The sequence below is a fragment of the Suncus etruscus genome, chromosome 17 (assembly GCF_024139225.1).
Source record: "Suncus etruscus isolate mSunEtr1 chromosome 17, mSunEtr1.pri.cur, whole genome shotgun sequence".
NCBI classification, from domain to species: Eukaryota; Metazoa; Chordata; class Mammalia; order Eulipotyphla; family Soricidae; genus Suncus; species Suncus etruscus.
In genome coordinates this window covers 52668430-52684117 of record NC_064864.1, presented here as the reverse complement: position 1 = coordinate 52684117, position 15688 = coordinate 52668430, and the positions used below count along the sequence as shown (strand labels likewise).

The following is a 15688-nucleotide window of genomic DNA, read 5'->3' as shown; positions in this document are numbered from 1 at the left end:
TTGGGGTACTTTTTACTATAACTTTTATTTAATTACATTAATTACATGTATTTAATTATATGCTAAGGATTTCTTTGTAGATATTTATAGCACATTTTAGATATATTGTAATTTTTAATTTTGCAATGATGAAAGTGTAATAAATGTAATCAAGAAACTGTTATTTTATACTATTATTAATCTTTCTTTTTGTATTGGCACATCCAGTGGTGCTCAAAGCTTAACACTAGGTTCTTTGCTCAGGGAGTCTCATAGGGTAGGGGTTCCAGGAATCAAATCTCTGATGTGTGCAAGGCAAACACTATCTAATATTCTATTACTCGGGTTCCTAATATTTTATTGTTATTCTAGATGCATTTGTCTTTTTGTATAAAGAATCTTTCTGGTATTTATAAATGTTTTTGTCTTCTATATCAAGGAAAAAATTATATTTATGTTTGATTCCTAATTTTCTCCAATATACATGATACACTTAAGGGCTAAACATATTATTTTTTTAGTATTCTGATTTTATGTGTGCTTTTTTATTTTGTTGCTAACCTTTTACTCTATTATTATTATTATTATTATTATTTTAACAATATATATATATTTGTTTCTCCCTTTAGAATTCTTTTCTTTCTTTAATTACTTATTGATTGATTGTTGGGTCACAACCAGTGGTGCTCAAGGGTTACTCTGGCTCTGCACTCAGAAATCACCCCTGGCAGGCTGGGGGACCATATGGATGCCAGGAATTGAACCAGGTCCCTCCTGGGTCACCCATATGCCAGGAAAATGCCTATGGCTATGCTGTCTTTCTAGCCACTCCTTTAAAATTTTTTAAACCAAGTTTACTCTTAATCATTTGAATTTTATTGGGTGATATTACTTAAGAGACCTTTCATGCACTGGTCCTAATCCTAGTCAAAGTTTTCCTGTTTGCACTTTTATTTCTTCTTTTTATGTTAGAACATTTTGTTTTGAGACTATGTTCTGCACAGTCAAATGTGTGTTTCTTTTCCCCTTAGTTACAGCCAAAATAGATGCCTGCAGCTACATCTGAAAATCAAATTCTTCTTTGACAGGAAGTTGCTGAGAAAAGTTATGTGCACATTCATTCTTTCTTATGCATAAATTCTAGGTTGTAAAATAATGTAATAAGAATTTGTATAAGGTAATACAGCTACTAATTAGAAGAGTTTAGCTCCAATTGAAGCAATATCTCAGGGTTCATTTAAGAAACACTATATATTTACTTTTCTTCTATCTTTTGTGATATATGTATAAATAGCAAAAAAGCATGCATATGATACATGCACATAAATATTAAATTGTCTTTTCTCCACTTATTATAGTTAATTTTGTTATCAATTCTAGTGAATTAGAGTGTGGGTGTCTCCTGGATTATATATCCTTGGAATGCATATCTTGAACAATTATCATATTCCTATTACAACACATTATCACAAATTTGATGTAGATATTAATATTTAGTGCTACATATATTCTAGTTTTTATCTGCAACGTTGTCTAATAAGCTTGGATTCTTGAATTTCTGTTTGAATAGCTATAAAAATTCTGAGTAGCAATATAGTAAATTCAAGTACCACAACATAACTGATTAAAAATATCAAAATGTGAGACCAGAGTAGTGGCACAGTGGTAAGGCATTTTCCTTGCACACAGCTGACCTACGAGGGACTACGATTTGATCTGCTGGCATACCATATAGTCCCCCAGGCCAGGAGCAATTTCTGAGCACATAGCTGGGAACAATTTCTGAGCATCACCAGGTGTGGTCCCAAAGCAAAACCAAAAAAAAAATTAAAATTAAAATATCAACATGTGGGCTGGAGTGATAGCACAGCAGTAGGGTGTTTGCCTTGCATGCTGCTGACCCAGGACAGACACTTGTAAGAGACCTGGCATTTCATGAGGTACCCCAAGCCTGCCAGGAGAGATTTCTGAGTGCAGAGCCAGGAATCAACATATCAATTCCTACAATAACTAGCACATACAATCACAAGCTCTCAAAATTTAAGTGAGATGTATTGAATCTACAACTTTATTTGAATGAGGCTAATTATATGTAAATTATTTGAATGTTTTGTGATGTTTGTGTGTGTGTGTGTGTGTGTGTGTGTGTGTGTGTGCGTGCGCGCGCACGCGGGCTCGCCTGTGTGTATATGTGAATGTTGGGTAGAGGGATACTCAGGCAGTGTTCAGTCACTTAAATTCCAATTCCTTTAATGTTTAATTTGATCAGGCTCAAAGGTGGGGATTCTCTAGGCTCTGTGATACAGTGTATCCACTGGTCCACCATGCTGGTGCTTAGGATTTCAGGGGCCAAACCCAACAGTGGTACCATTAATTGATTAATTAAAGTTTAATTGTTTTATTTAAGCACTGTGATTACAAATGTGTTCATTGTTGGGTTAAAGTCATATAATGTATACCATCCTTCTCCAGTCCACCCTTCTCATCATATCACTGATATCTCCCATTTTTTCTACCACCTTCTAACCCCATCCTTGCCTTGCTCTAGAGCAGGCAAATTGCTTCTCTCTCTCTCTCTCTTTCTCTCTCTCTCTCTCTCTCTCTCGAAATTTATCTCATCAATCAGTGATTATTTTTACTAACTATATTTCTTTTCCAATGATGTGGAATGATTCCATGAGGAGATAACCCCTTTTAAGATAAAGTACATTCAAAGCAAAGATCCATAGTCAAGTTTAGCCATTTTCCCTACGCATGAGGTTGATCAAGGTAAAATGTAAAATTATTCTAAGTCATACTCTACTCTTCTTGTGATCAACAGATTAAGACATTTACTCTCAGTGAGGCTCTCTCTCACTGAGTGCTCCGTAGGTCTGCACCAATCCCTACAGTTTCCAGATATCTCATTTGGTGGTTGGTTGGTATGAGAATTTACTAGTGGAAATTTCGCAGTTCACTGCTTGCAGGTTTTGTTTTTATTTCTTTAGAATAAAATGGTGTCTTCAACCTTAACTGAATTTCTGAATCTTTGGCTCTTGGGAGAATTCAGCTGCCATATCTTTTTTCATTTATCATTGAGTCTTTGAAAAGATTCGAGTCATAAAAATCATCTAATCTGCCATGGATATCCAAGTATGTTTTATGCCTCACTTAAAAAAAGAGTTGCTTTTGGGGCCAGAAAGATAGCAGAGCAGTAAGGTGTTTGCCTTGTACGCAACCTATCTAGGACAGATGGTTCAAATCCTGACATCCATATGGTCCGCAATTTTTTCCAGGAATGATTTCTAAGTGCAGAGCCAGGAGTAACCCTTGAGTGCTGCCAAGAATGACCCCAAAACAAAACAAAAAATATAAGAAAAATTATAGTTGCTTTTATCAATAAAATTCAAATATAAAAGTGAGAGAACATGTCTATAATAGTATAATCTATGTAAAGGAATCCTAATCTCTAAATTTCAATTACTCACTGCATACTATTACTTAGCTCAGAAGGTAAATTTTAAGATATGTTATTATATAAACAATTGTGATCCATATATTATTCATTTTATACTTTCCCATTCTGAAAAATAATACTAATAACTAAAAGTCATGAGACACAAATATATCCGGTGTAATTTTAAATAATGCTAAGAGGCATTCTTAGCTATAGAGATTAGTTTAATAAAAAATTTAGTGGGTTAATTGGTTAAGATAAAATAAGTTAGATGTATCTTCCTTTAGAGTTCTAAGTATAAATAAACAAGGAAGGATATAAGATACATTTCATTTTTCCCCAAAACATTGTGGTTGATAAAATTTCTGCAAAAATGTTTGAAATAGAATCAAGGTACAGGGTCAGGAATCAATCCTATCCGCAAACAAAAGCAAACTTTTCCCAGAGTGGTTTCTCTGAAGGCAAAATCCAAGAGAGTAACGGACTCTTTTATGCCTTCACTTCCTGTGATAACCAGAAAATCCTAAAAGAAGTAGATTATTTTCTTTGGGGATATCTCCTCTTTTCTGAATAGCTTTATCAGTAATACAGCTTCTATTTATATAGTTTATAGATGTATTTTTACATTAAAATTTATTATCTTGTGGTGAAAGAACACAGAATAAAAAACACTAGAATTAGGCAGATATAAGATAAAGGAGATAAGCAAAGGATAATTGTACAATATATATGTAAATATTATATATTTGTTTAGAGGAATTATGAGATATGTACAATGACAGAGGAATAATTGTGATCTTATTTTACCAATGCTTGGGAAAATTTTAAATAAAACTACATCCTGCATACTTTGGGTTTCTGCATATTTTCTGTCTATCCTTATACCTGATAAAGGGGATAAAGTAGTACAAGGAAATGAATGAGATTAGTCCTGTGATTGTTTCAGAAAATAAATATATTCACCATTTGAAAAGATCTTGTCTATGATCTTTGTTTTCCACAATTTCCTGGGCTTTCATATTTAAAAAGTGTTATGGGCAAAGTATTTGCATATATATTATTTAATGAAGTATATCATTTGTAAGCTTCTTTCTTTTTTCTTTTCTTTCTCCCATTCTTTTGTCTTTATCTCATTTCTTCTTTCTTTTTCTTTTTCTTTCTTTCTCTTTCTTTCTTCTTTCTTTCTTTCTTTCTTTCTTTCTTTCTTTCTTTCTTTCTTTCTTTCTTTCTTTCTTTCTTTCTTTCTTTCTCTCTCTCTCTCTCTTTCTTTCTTTCTTTCTTTCTTTCTTTCTTTCTTTCTTTCTTTCTTTCTTTCTTTCTTTCTTTCTCTCTCTCTCTCTCTCTCTTTCTTTCTTTCTTTCTTTCTTTCTTTCTTTCTTTCTTTCTTTCTTTCTTTCTTTCTTTCTTTCTTTCTTCTTCTTTCTTCTTTCTTTTTCTTTTTCTTTCTCTTTCTTTTTTCTTTCTTCTTTCTTTTTTTCTTTCTATCTTCTTTCATTCTGTATGTATGAGAAAACAGATAAATATTTCAGAGAAACAAATGTTAGATGTTGTAACACCGAGACTTTTATACATAGATCATACAACAGATGAAGAGAAACAGAAATCCTGGTACAGTATCTTATGATCACATTATTGGGAGAAAGACTTGATTGGGAGAAATGTGAAGAAAAGCAGAGGAGGAAAAGGATTCTGATAAAGTATTGGTATCTAGAAGAAAATCTATCTAGTATCCGAGCTTGACCAATCAGGGAGTTCATGCAGTTATCTGCTTCAGGGCTGAGGGATCACTTAGCAGGCTGCATATACACTTTATATGCACAAAGTCAGGGTCTAAGTCCTAACATCACTTGGTCACCAGAAGCAACTCTTAAGCACACTGCCTGCAGAACAAAAACAAAAAGATACATATTTAAAATTTTTAATAGCAGATACAAAGTATCTGCTCTAGTTAACTGTGCCCTAACCAAATTCCCTTTGATTGCATTGATAATTCTTAAATTTATAATGGATTTTTTAAGTCAATTTACGGTGAATGGCTAATCATGTATTTAACTGATGTTTAAACAAAGTCTCTAGAAGTGATTATGGTGCGGTAATGGTGTCTCATTAAGAGGCTTTCAATATGTCATACAAATCAATTGGGACTTTACTTAATTTTCTGACTCAGATTAAATAGAGAAAAACAATTAATTTATTGATACTATAGAAAAGATCTATCAAAAAGAATGAAAAATATTCTTATAATAAATATATTTTATGGATATGTTCCTGCAGGTACTGACTTAAACTCCTGTAGTGTCCACAGGAGGAAAATAAAAAGGGGGAAAAAAGAAAGTTAAAGTGGTTTCTAGGTAGAGCCATTCCTTAACAAAGGCCCAGGAAGTCACTGTTTTTACAAAACATCTGACTGTTCTTCTGTATGGAAAGTGGGAAGCTGCTGGCAGTTACCTTTGGAAATATTTCCAAGGTGACAGCTCTACTCTGCATAAAACATGGATCCTTTAACGAGACTTTCCCAATTAGCCTGAAACTATATAAGTCATACCTATTTGAGTTGCCCAGTTTTTAGAGGAATCAGTAAGAAATTTTAATTATAAATGTTTTACAATTACAAATAAAAATCTATTCTTTTAAAAATGTGTAGGTTTATGTGTTTTTGTTTAGCTCAAACTATCACATTGTTATATTCATATGCATCGTTTTTCTTATCTTTATTTTTGTACAACTTTGAGTGATCTTGTCCGAAGTTGTTTTGAATAAATGCTAAAAATTACACTTTGATTAGATAGCACTTATCCTTAGTGCACTAAAAAGGTGTTGAATTAGTTCTCATATCTTTTCTCATGGATCTTAAGGAAACAGAATAGAACAGAAACCTTTTTTATAATTCGAATTGAGTGATTAGCCAATAGCATATTTACAGTTATGCATGTAATGACATTTATTGTAATAGTAATATTGGAAAGAATAGAAATAACATAAAATGATTGCATATAGATATAATAGAATATTGCATATCTAGTAAAAAGGTATAAGGCAGAGCTGTAAAATCATATGAAAAATTTTATACTACTTTTTAGTAATAATAGCTTAAATATCTTTTTTAAAATAAGAAGTCATTTAGATCTAATACTATGCAAATATGTTCACTGCCTTGTAGTATATGAATAAAAACACATGGAAAGCGTAAACAACAGAATAATAATTTTTTGACTTTTATAAAAAGGTTTTATAATTTCAAGAGATAAAAATTAATAATAAATAGAATTAGGTCATGATATATATTAAAATAAGAAAAATATTAATTCAGAAATAATTTAAAATCTTGAGACAATGATTATACAAATATATAAATTAAATTTAAAGCAAAAAACAAATGAGTTAAATGTATTTTTGGCAAATATCTATGTATAACTTTCAATTCACACAATTAAGAATAGTATTCATTTTATTATGAACATAATCAAATCCATTAAATTCAAATTCATATAAACTGTAAAGAAAAAACTAGCAACAATTCAATTATTAATAAATATTTCATCATCACACAATATATTTTCTAAATAAAATCTAAGAAAATAGTTAAATATGTGATGAAGTAATAGTTGTTTCTTAAAATAATTTTAAATTTCTGAATATTATTATTTGATTGCTTATTATTAAAATAGTCCTTTCATATTAGCTACTATAATCCTTATATCAACTTCTGATTTTCAACAATTATGTTATATTCTTATTTCTCTGTGTTAGACAAATAATCAAAACTTTATATTTTGGCATTTAATCTGAGTGGAATTATCTCTCATAATGTTTTAAATTAATTTCCTCAATTCTGAGTTATTTGAGTTGTCAAACTTTAAGTGAATTATTTCCTATTTTCTCCAAAACAGGCTTATAAACTTTTTTCATTAAACCTACTATTTGAGGATTTTAGGGAGACATGATAGTGATAATCATATTGTTATAGATGCCATCCTTTATTGATTGACTGGTTAATTGATTCATTGATTTCAGAGCAAATATCTTCACTCTGAAATTAAGGAATTGTGCCTGGAGGGCTCAAGGGACCATACAAGGTGCCTTGAGTTGAGACCTGGCTTTCTACCTGTAAGGCAAACATCCAACCTACTGTACTACGACTCCAGCGTTCAATCCTTTATCTTTTGAAACTGAAATATTTTACTGCATTGTCTGAGACAAACTAAGTTAGAGAATATCTATAGAAGATTTCATTTTTCTTCCATAATAAAAGCTTTGTCTTCTTGTTGTGGTTGATAACTTTAAGGGTTTGATTTCAGATTAAGTGCTTAAAGTAAAACTATTAGAGTAGTTTCTCTGTGTCTTCAGTATTGAGGCCTTAAAATGATAGAGATCCATTTATAAAACCTGTCATTTTTTTTCATAAACATCTTATTTTCTCATTGAGAGCCCACTAAAATGCATTCTTTGTAATTAATCTCTTTAGAAATTTGCTTTGTTTTATTTCGAATTTTCAGGCTTTTAGTGTTAAACACTTTATTTCTTTTTTTTTATTTTCAGTTAATTTCTTGGTTGTAATTCACTCCAAAGTAGTAATTTGCTGTTCTGAATTTTCACCATTATCATTCATCTGCTTCTTGGATTTAATTTTAAGTTCTTAATCATTTTAATAAAAAAGTTAAAAAATTATTGTTTGTACTATAGGTTGAAGAAATTAGTAAACACCCTAAATCTCATAACTCATAAAATCACTCATCAAATTTAGAAAAAAGTTTAATTAATTAATTAATTAATTAATCTGGAGCCTATATGAGAGCCTAGACAAATACACTATATATAAAAAAAAACACACACACACACACAACTTACCTTTCATTTGGCCAAGTAGCATGTAATTTACCTGTATTCATAATGTAACAGTTCTTAAAAGATAGGACTTGGCATTACCTCTTTTCTTTTCTTTTCTTTTCTTTTCTTTTCTTTTCTTTTCTTTTCTTTTCTTTTCTTTTCTTTTTTTTTTCTTTTCTTTTTTTTTTCTTTTCTTTTCTTTTCTTTTCTTTTCTTTCTTTCTTTTCTTTTCTTTTCTTTTATTTCTTTTGTTTTATTTTATTTTTCTCTTTTCTCTTTTCTTTTCTTTTCTTTCCTTTTCTTCCTTTCCTTTTCTTTTCTTTCTTTTTTAATTTAACTTAACCTTTTTCCCAAGGTCTCAGTCCGTTCTCAGAGCTCCATTACTGGGTTCTCGAGAGAGAACTCAGATTGCGCAATGGGCTTGTCATCATTGACCAGGGCTCTCAGACACAGGTGACCTCCTAACCCTTTCAGGCCCTGCAGTGGGGCCAGATCATATAAGGAAAATACCGCGGGCTCACAGAGGGGCTGCAGAAGGAACCAGGGGTCCCTAGCCTGTCACACCCGCCACCCGCCACCCCATCCTATGTCTGCCCCCACCCCGCCGAGTGGAAATAGAAAATGATCATACTTAAACACCGAACCTAAAGTCAACAACATCAGAATCGATAACCAATCTACAACAAGCTATACACAAAAAGGATCTGTTAAACTAGCAGTCCATGGGGCAAAAGGGATTCATGCTGGGAATAGGAGTGGAAGGAGGAAAATACTGGTGATGGGAATGGCCCTAATTCATTATCACTATGTACCTTAAATATTACTGTGAAAGATTTGTAATTCACTTTGATCACTATAAAATTATGTAAAAAATAAAAATAAAAATGGTATATTATATTCCTTTTGATTACATTCCTAAGAAGTGGTTCCAGATTCCTGAAAAATGTATTTTAGTCAGTAAGATAGCAAATGACAAATTATTTTTATTAAAGTGCATTCAAGAAGCAGAAACATAGTTCACACTATGTTAGACTTAAATTTCTAAATTAAATATTCTGACATAGGAATACTTGATTCCCTTATTTCCAGGAGACAATTTAATCTTTTGTCAAAATATTTTTGGTTTTTGGCCTTTGGGCTACACTCAGCAGTGCATAGAGTTTACTCCTGATTTTGCCCTCAAAAAATGCTCCTGGAATAATTAGTGGACCATATGGGATGCTGAGGATCAAACCCGGATCTGTCCCAGGTTGGCCACATGAAAGGGAAACATTCTACAACTGTGTTATCACGCTGGCCCTTATCTTTAAGTAAAAAATTATTTTTTCATTTTGACTTTCCTCATAATTAACATGGAAAGGAATATTAATTTATTGGGTTAAGCATTTTATTCTTTTCAAATATTTGCGCTTCTCAAAGTTTCCTCATTTCATCACTTTTGAGGGAACAAATGTCACATCTGAGAGTGCTCAGAGGCTCTTGCTCAGTGTCATTCAGAGTCAGCTGCATGAAAAGCAAGCACTTTAACCATTCTATGATCTCTGGTCCTCTTTGTCTGCTTTTATTGTTGCTTGTTTTCTTGTTTAAGAGTATAACACTTTCTCACCTACTTCCTATGTCTCAAAGCTTTATTTTCTCAAACCAAGTCAACCATATTGCTGCTTTTCTTTTTCATTTAATTTTTGATGGTCATTATTTCTACAAATTCTTAGACATGAAAATATTTTGCATATAGTTTTGATTTTGTTGGCTATATCCTTCCTGACTCACACAGTACTACTGGATCTATACTCAGAGATTACTCCTGACTGTGCTCAGGAAAACATCTCTGGTGATCAGATTGAACTCAAATCAGCTGCATATAAGATAAGAAGAGTCTTACACACTGTCCTCTTTTCATCCCCTATACATTAATTTTTAATGAAATGCTAGAATGAATAAGAGTAAAATTAGTTAAATTGTATTCCCGTATTTGCATAACTACTCTGATCTTGGTGGGCATGTGACACGGAGCTAAGAGGAGTTAAAGTAGAAGATAAAAGTGTAAGTTTCTATTAACTATGTTGTGTGCTAATTTACCTTCATTTTGAGATGGTTCAATTTCCTGCCAGTAGGACTTATTTATAAGTAGCAAATGGTATATTTTATCCTTATTCTATACTCTACATAGGTTATTCTTGAACTTTCTACAATGATAACTCTTAAAATATATTTTCCTCTTTTTTAGGGGGGAGATGGGACAGTCAACGAGATTGTTTTTAGTAGTTTCAGCTAACTTTTAAATGGGTATGATATTTTTGCCTGAGATTCACTCATCTTCTAGACTTCTGATGTAGTTTCAGTCAGGGGTCTCAAACTCAATTTACCTGGGGGCCACAGGAGACAAAGTCGGGGTGATCCTTGAGTGCAAAGTCAGTAGTAAGCCTTGAACATTGGGGTGTGTGACCCAAACAACTAAAACAAAACAAAACAAAAAAAGATTCCTCTAGGGCAGGGCCACAAAATGTTGTAAGGAGGGTCGTTTATGGCTGGCAGGCTGTGAGTTTGAGACCCTGAGTTGGATCTACTCATGTCTTCAGAGTAAAATACCATGACTCCCATTTTGAGTGCAAGAAGAATAACTACTTTTCCTGATTTTTGTCATGGTTCTCATTTGCAGATTATCATGTGTTATCCAATAGTAATGTACTTAGTTTTCATAGAAAACTAATAAAGCAACTTTATTTCCTTTGGGAATGGGCACAGATGTAAATGCTCAGGATTTGATTCTGACTCTATTCTAAGGTATCCTCCCTGGCAGTGTTCAAGGAACTGTATGTGGTGCCAGGGTTTTAACCAGATTAAGTCACATGCATACATAAGAACCTTAAACTTGTACTATTTACTTGGTTCCTGAGGTGACTATTTAAATTATCATGTTACAAAAACATACACTCAGAATCAAATGAATTTAATGGAAATGACATTTGATTTGGGTTTAAGGAAGTAAACATTTTGAATTAGATACCTATATCACTGTTTCCCTATTACTGAGGGATCCTTATCTAACTGTTACCCTAGAGTCTTAATAGAGTACTTGGATTGAAAAGTAGAGTTGTTTTTCAGTTACTGAAGGATAAAAGACCAAAAACTAATCCTTATCCTCCTTATTAAGTGGAAATGTACACAAAGAAAAAGAATGGATAACTATAAAGGGGAAAACATAACAAGTTTTACAGTAAAAGTACTGCTGAAGGATATGAAAACCCTGATTCTACCCAAAAAAATAGCATTGTGATTTCTTCTGCCTTATTAACGCAGTTGGGACTGACTTTGTTGTTATGGAAAGTATTTTACTGATTATTATCTTATATATTATAATTTAAGGTGATTCTAATATAAATACTATGTAACAAGATATTATTGTTTGCCTTTATAGATATGGAGTCTAAAACACAAAGTTTGTCTCTTATAAAATATTACAAAGTTAGTAAATTAAAATCCTTTTAAATTTTTGAGGCATTAAAACTACTTAGAAAAAGTTGATGGTAGAAATTGAGCATGAGTTTTACATTAATAAGATTGTTTTCATTTTTTATACCAACCTGACTGTGTCATGGGAACATAGCTTAGATATTACTGATGTGAAGGGTTCTGGTTGATGGTATTAAATATCATTCATAAAACTGCAGGAAAGGAAATGAAGATTGCAAATGAACATGTATACTGCTCCTTATTGACTCATTAACTTTTACTTAGTGATTATGGAAAGTAAATTTTTTTTAAAGCCAGTAAATTGAAATTCAGTAGTCAGTATTTCTGACAGAGAGAGACGCCTTTTAAAGAAAGATACCAAATATTGTGGTAGAGAGACAGAAAGACTACTTTAGAAATAATTTTGAGTTTTAAATTTCTAATCCTTATCTCAGGTATTTGCCCATTTTGTTTTGACCTGTATTTTTTTTTATGGTTAGTGGAAGAATCTACAGAGATCATTTTATAGAAAGAAGGAGCTAACTTCCTACAAAATGTCTTCTATGTATTGAGTCAGTTTTCTCTTTTGTTGATGTGAAAATGGTTTCCTCCTAACTATTCTGTGATATATTGAATCAAAATTAGATCTTGTGTGTAGAGTGTATTCCTACCTAGGCTTTATTGTTCCCTGTGTTTAACAAACACATAATAAATAATTTACAACTAGCAATAAAATAATATAGGGATTAAAGAGCATGTCTTGTGCAATGTTGACCTTGTTTTAATTCCTGACATTGCATATGTTACCCCATGCACCACCAGAAGTGATGCCTGAGCATAGATCAGGAGTAAGCCCTGAGCACTGCTGAATGTGCCCCCCAACAGAACACAACATATTACAAATACCCCCTATTGTCAGCTCTCTCAAGATTTTGTCTTGTTCTGAATTTATCATCATGAAGAAAATAGTCAAAATTGGCATATATATATACTCATGGTCCCCAATCATGACTTTCTGTTAATATTCCTCATTTCTTTTATCTTTCATAATCTCAAATATTTTTCTACTGTAAAACTTAATAAAATACTTTTTATTTTTAACTTAAACTGCACAACATTTAACATCATGAAACATGTTATCCTTGAAATAGACCTAGTTTTACTTTCTTTTACTTAGCTTTACTTAGAAGTTATGATAGATATAAAACATAAATTTTACATTAATAAGATTGTTTTCATTTTTTATACCAGCCTGACTGTGGTGTGGGTACATAGCTTTTTTTTTTTTTTTTTTTTTTTGGTTTTTGGGCCACACCCGGCGGTGCTCAGGGGTTACTCCTGGCTGTCTGCTCAGAAATAGCTCCCGGCAGGCACAGGGGACCATATGGGACACCGGGATTCGAGCCAACCACCTTTGGTCCTGGATCGGCTGCTTGCAAGGCAAACGCCGCTGTGCTATCTCTCCGGGCCCGGGTACATAGCTTTTTAATAAAATTGTTTTTTGTGATTTTAGGCTCTTAGACACACCAACTTTTCAACATTTCCTTGAATTGCTTACACATTACACATTTTGATGATTCTACATTTATGTCACCATCTATTCTTATTATCTAATCAAAATATTAATATTATCTCTCTATTCCAGTGTGATTTCACAAATCACACTTTGTCACTGCATCCCCTTTAAGTGAACCTAACAGCCCTAGATAAAATTGCATATGTCAGAAAAGAGTCTGCCTAGTCTTCTCTACCATTAATTGTACAAAGCCAGGAATAATAACTGATTTTAACCTCCTTAATGCCTCTCTGTTTTATCATTAATTAATATTTTGGTCTTGGGGTATCAGCCAAGTGTCTCAAAAATGAATGATAGAGCCTCTCATCCCTAGGTACCAGAAGAGTTGCCTGATAGTGGGTCTTAGATTAGTCTTTAATAATGACTCATAGTAGAGTTTCACAACATCACCCAATATTAGTTTCTAAGCACCACTACATTGCAGGGTCTCACACTGCATCCAATTACTCTTTGGTAGGTGGTGCTGTAGGCTTCTGGGGCCACTCCTGCAATTCTCTGGGAGCCATTTGACAACTAACATCAAATTCCAAACCTTGTTGACTTTTCAGGTGTTCTAGCTCTTTGTGTACTGTTATTCCTTCCTCTTCTTTAATGCAGTGCCTCTTCTTTAATGTATCTTCTTATCATTAGTTTAAACAAAATTCTAGTACATTAAAAAATGGAAATCCTAATATCTAACTTCAATTAGCTAAATAATATTGATTAACTACAAAAAAACTTTTAGCAAATATAAATAGGAAAATTTTCAACTTGCTGATTTATGTAAGTATACTAAATTTTTCAGTTGTCATATGTTTTCAAATCATTGATCAACCTACATATTGGTTCAGACATTTGCAATTAAAGAATGCAAGAAAATTTGTTTTTCTTTTTCTTTTTTGAGATGAAAAGCATTTTGTTTTATTAGAATGGCATTAATCTGAATAACCTTAGACATTGGAGTCAGAAGTTCACATATATTCTTCAAATATATGTCACCATACCACACCACATAACACAAAGTTAAAGGTGCCCATTAACAATAATCCAATGTACTCCTTTCTACTCCCTTACATGTGCTGTTGTTTTCTGTGGTTTCTTTAGTTCTTTGTACAGAGTCTCAGACCTCTTTTATTTTGGCTTTATTACTTTCTTTGATTTATTTGTTAACAAAGCACAAATGACTGAGATTCTCCAGTATTTATCTTCTGACTTGTTTTGTGTAGTGTGACAATTGCAGTTCTGTTCATGTGCTATCAAAAGTCAAGCTTTCCCTTTATTTTTTAATGTATTTTATTCATAAATATTTTAATAAACTTATTTATAACACCATGTTTTTTTCAAGTTGTTCATAATGGTTACTTCTGATACTAAATATTCCAACATCAATCCCACTACAAGTTTAATATCCTTTCCACCCCAGTTTCGAATCCTTTCCTAAGCCTGACCCTTGGCATGCATAAATAATTTACTTAACAGTACTTGTTTTAACTAAATTATAATGTAATTATCAACAAAAATTTTAATTGAGAGATATTTGTAAAAATATTATTATTTGAAATGAAGTTCATTATGTTATTACTTGAAGATTTACTGAATTTTTTTTTTGGCAAGTTGAGCATTCTGTTTTGGTTTTTGTTTGTTGAACCTATGTGGCTTCTATGATAATTTCAAATTTAATTTGGTAGATTCTACTAGGATGTCAGAATTACAACTAAAAAGGTGTCTAAGGCTTCGAGTATCTGTGTAGCTTACCTGAGGAGCTCATATGGTGACAGCAGTGAATGGCAGGCACAGCTGCTTAGACTTTTAGAAACACAGTCTCTCTAGGGGAGATGGCCCTCCTGGCTTCAAAGATTCCCAAATATGTCAGTCACAGAACCAGAATATCTGAAGTTTTTGGCGATTAGATATCTCTGTAGAAATTAGTGAAGAAACAATGAAACTAGGCCATTGACATGGTAGCATTTGTCATGGTGACTTACCCTGCCCACTCCCCAAGAGCCCCAGCATATCAACTGTGAGCTGCAGTATCTGTGAATTTTCATGATGTTGTTTGCCTTTTTGGAGAGTATCTATGCACTGAGTGATGGTTATCATTGAGTCTCGACTGTAGGAAGAAATTTTTTTCTTTAGGGGCATCCTAACCAGTGATTAGCATATCCATAGACCAGTCCTATTTATACTCAACCAAATAGGTCAGTTATTTAACTTTAGGAACCAAACATGAAGAGCTCTTTTATCCTTATGTACAGAGTATTACCAGGGCTGCCTCAGTGAAGTACAAGAGCCTCTAGTGCCTTATTCCACGTTGCTCAGGGTCCTCAGGACAGTATCCAACAATGAGCAAGGTGCTTCTAGCAATTAAAGGTATTTTAAACCCTGGGTGAACAAAGTTTAAATTTATTGATAAATAGTATTTATAAAAGTAAATGTGT

At 32.6% G+C, this 15688-nt stretch overlaps 1 non-coding gene and 1 pseudogene across 1 annotated transcript; both read right to left on the bottom strand.

Moving 5' to 3' along the window:
• The window catches only part of LOC126033447 (cAMP-dependent protein kinase type II-alpha regulatory subunit-like), a 29032-nt pseudogene extending 13640 nt beyond the window's left edge, over nucleotides 1–15392 (bottom strand).
• On the bottom strand, nucleotides 8596–8679 carry LOC125995534 (small Cajal body-specific RNA 18). Its single transcript, XR_007491037.1, has one exon. It is a non-coding gene; the product is annotated as a small Cajal body-specific RNA 18 (non-coding RNA).
• Nucleotides 15393–15688: the final 296 nt, after the last annotated feature.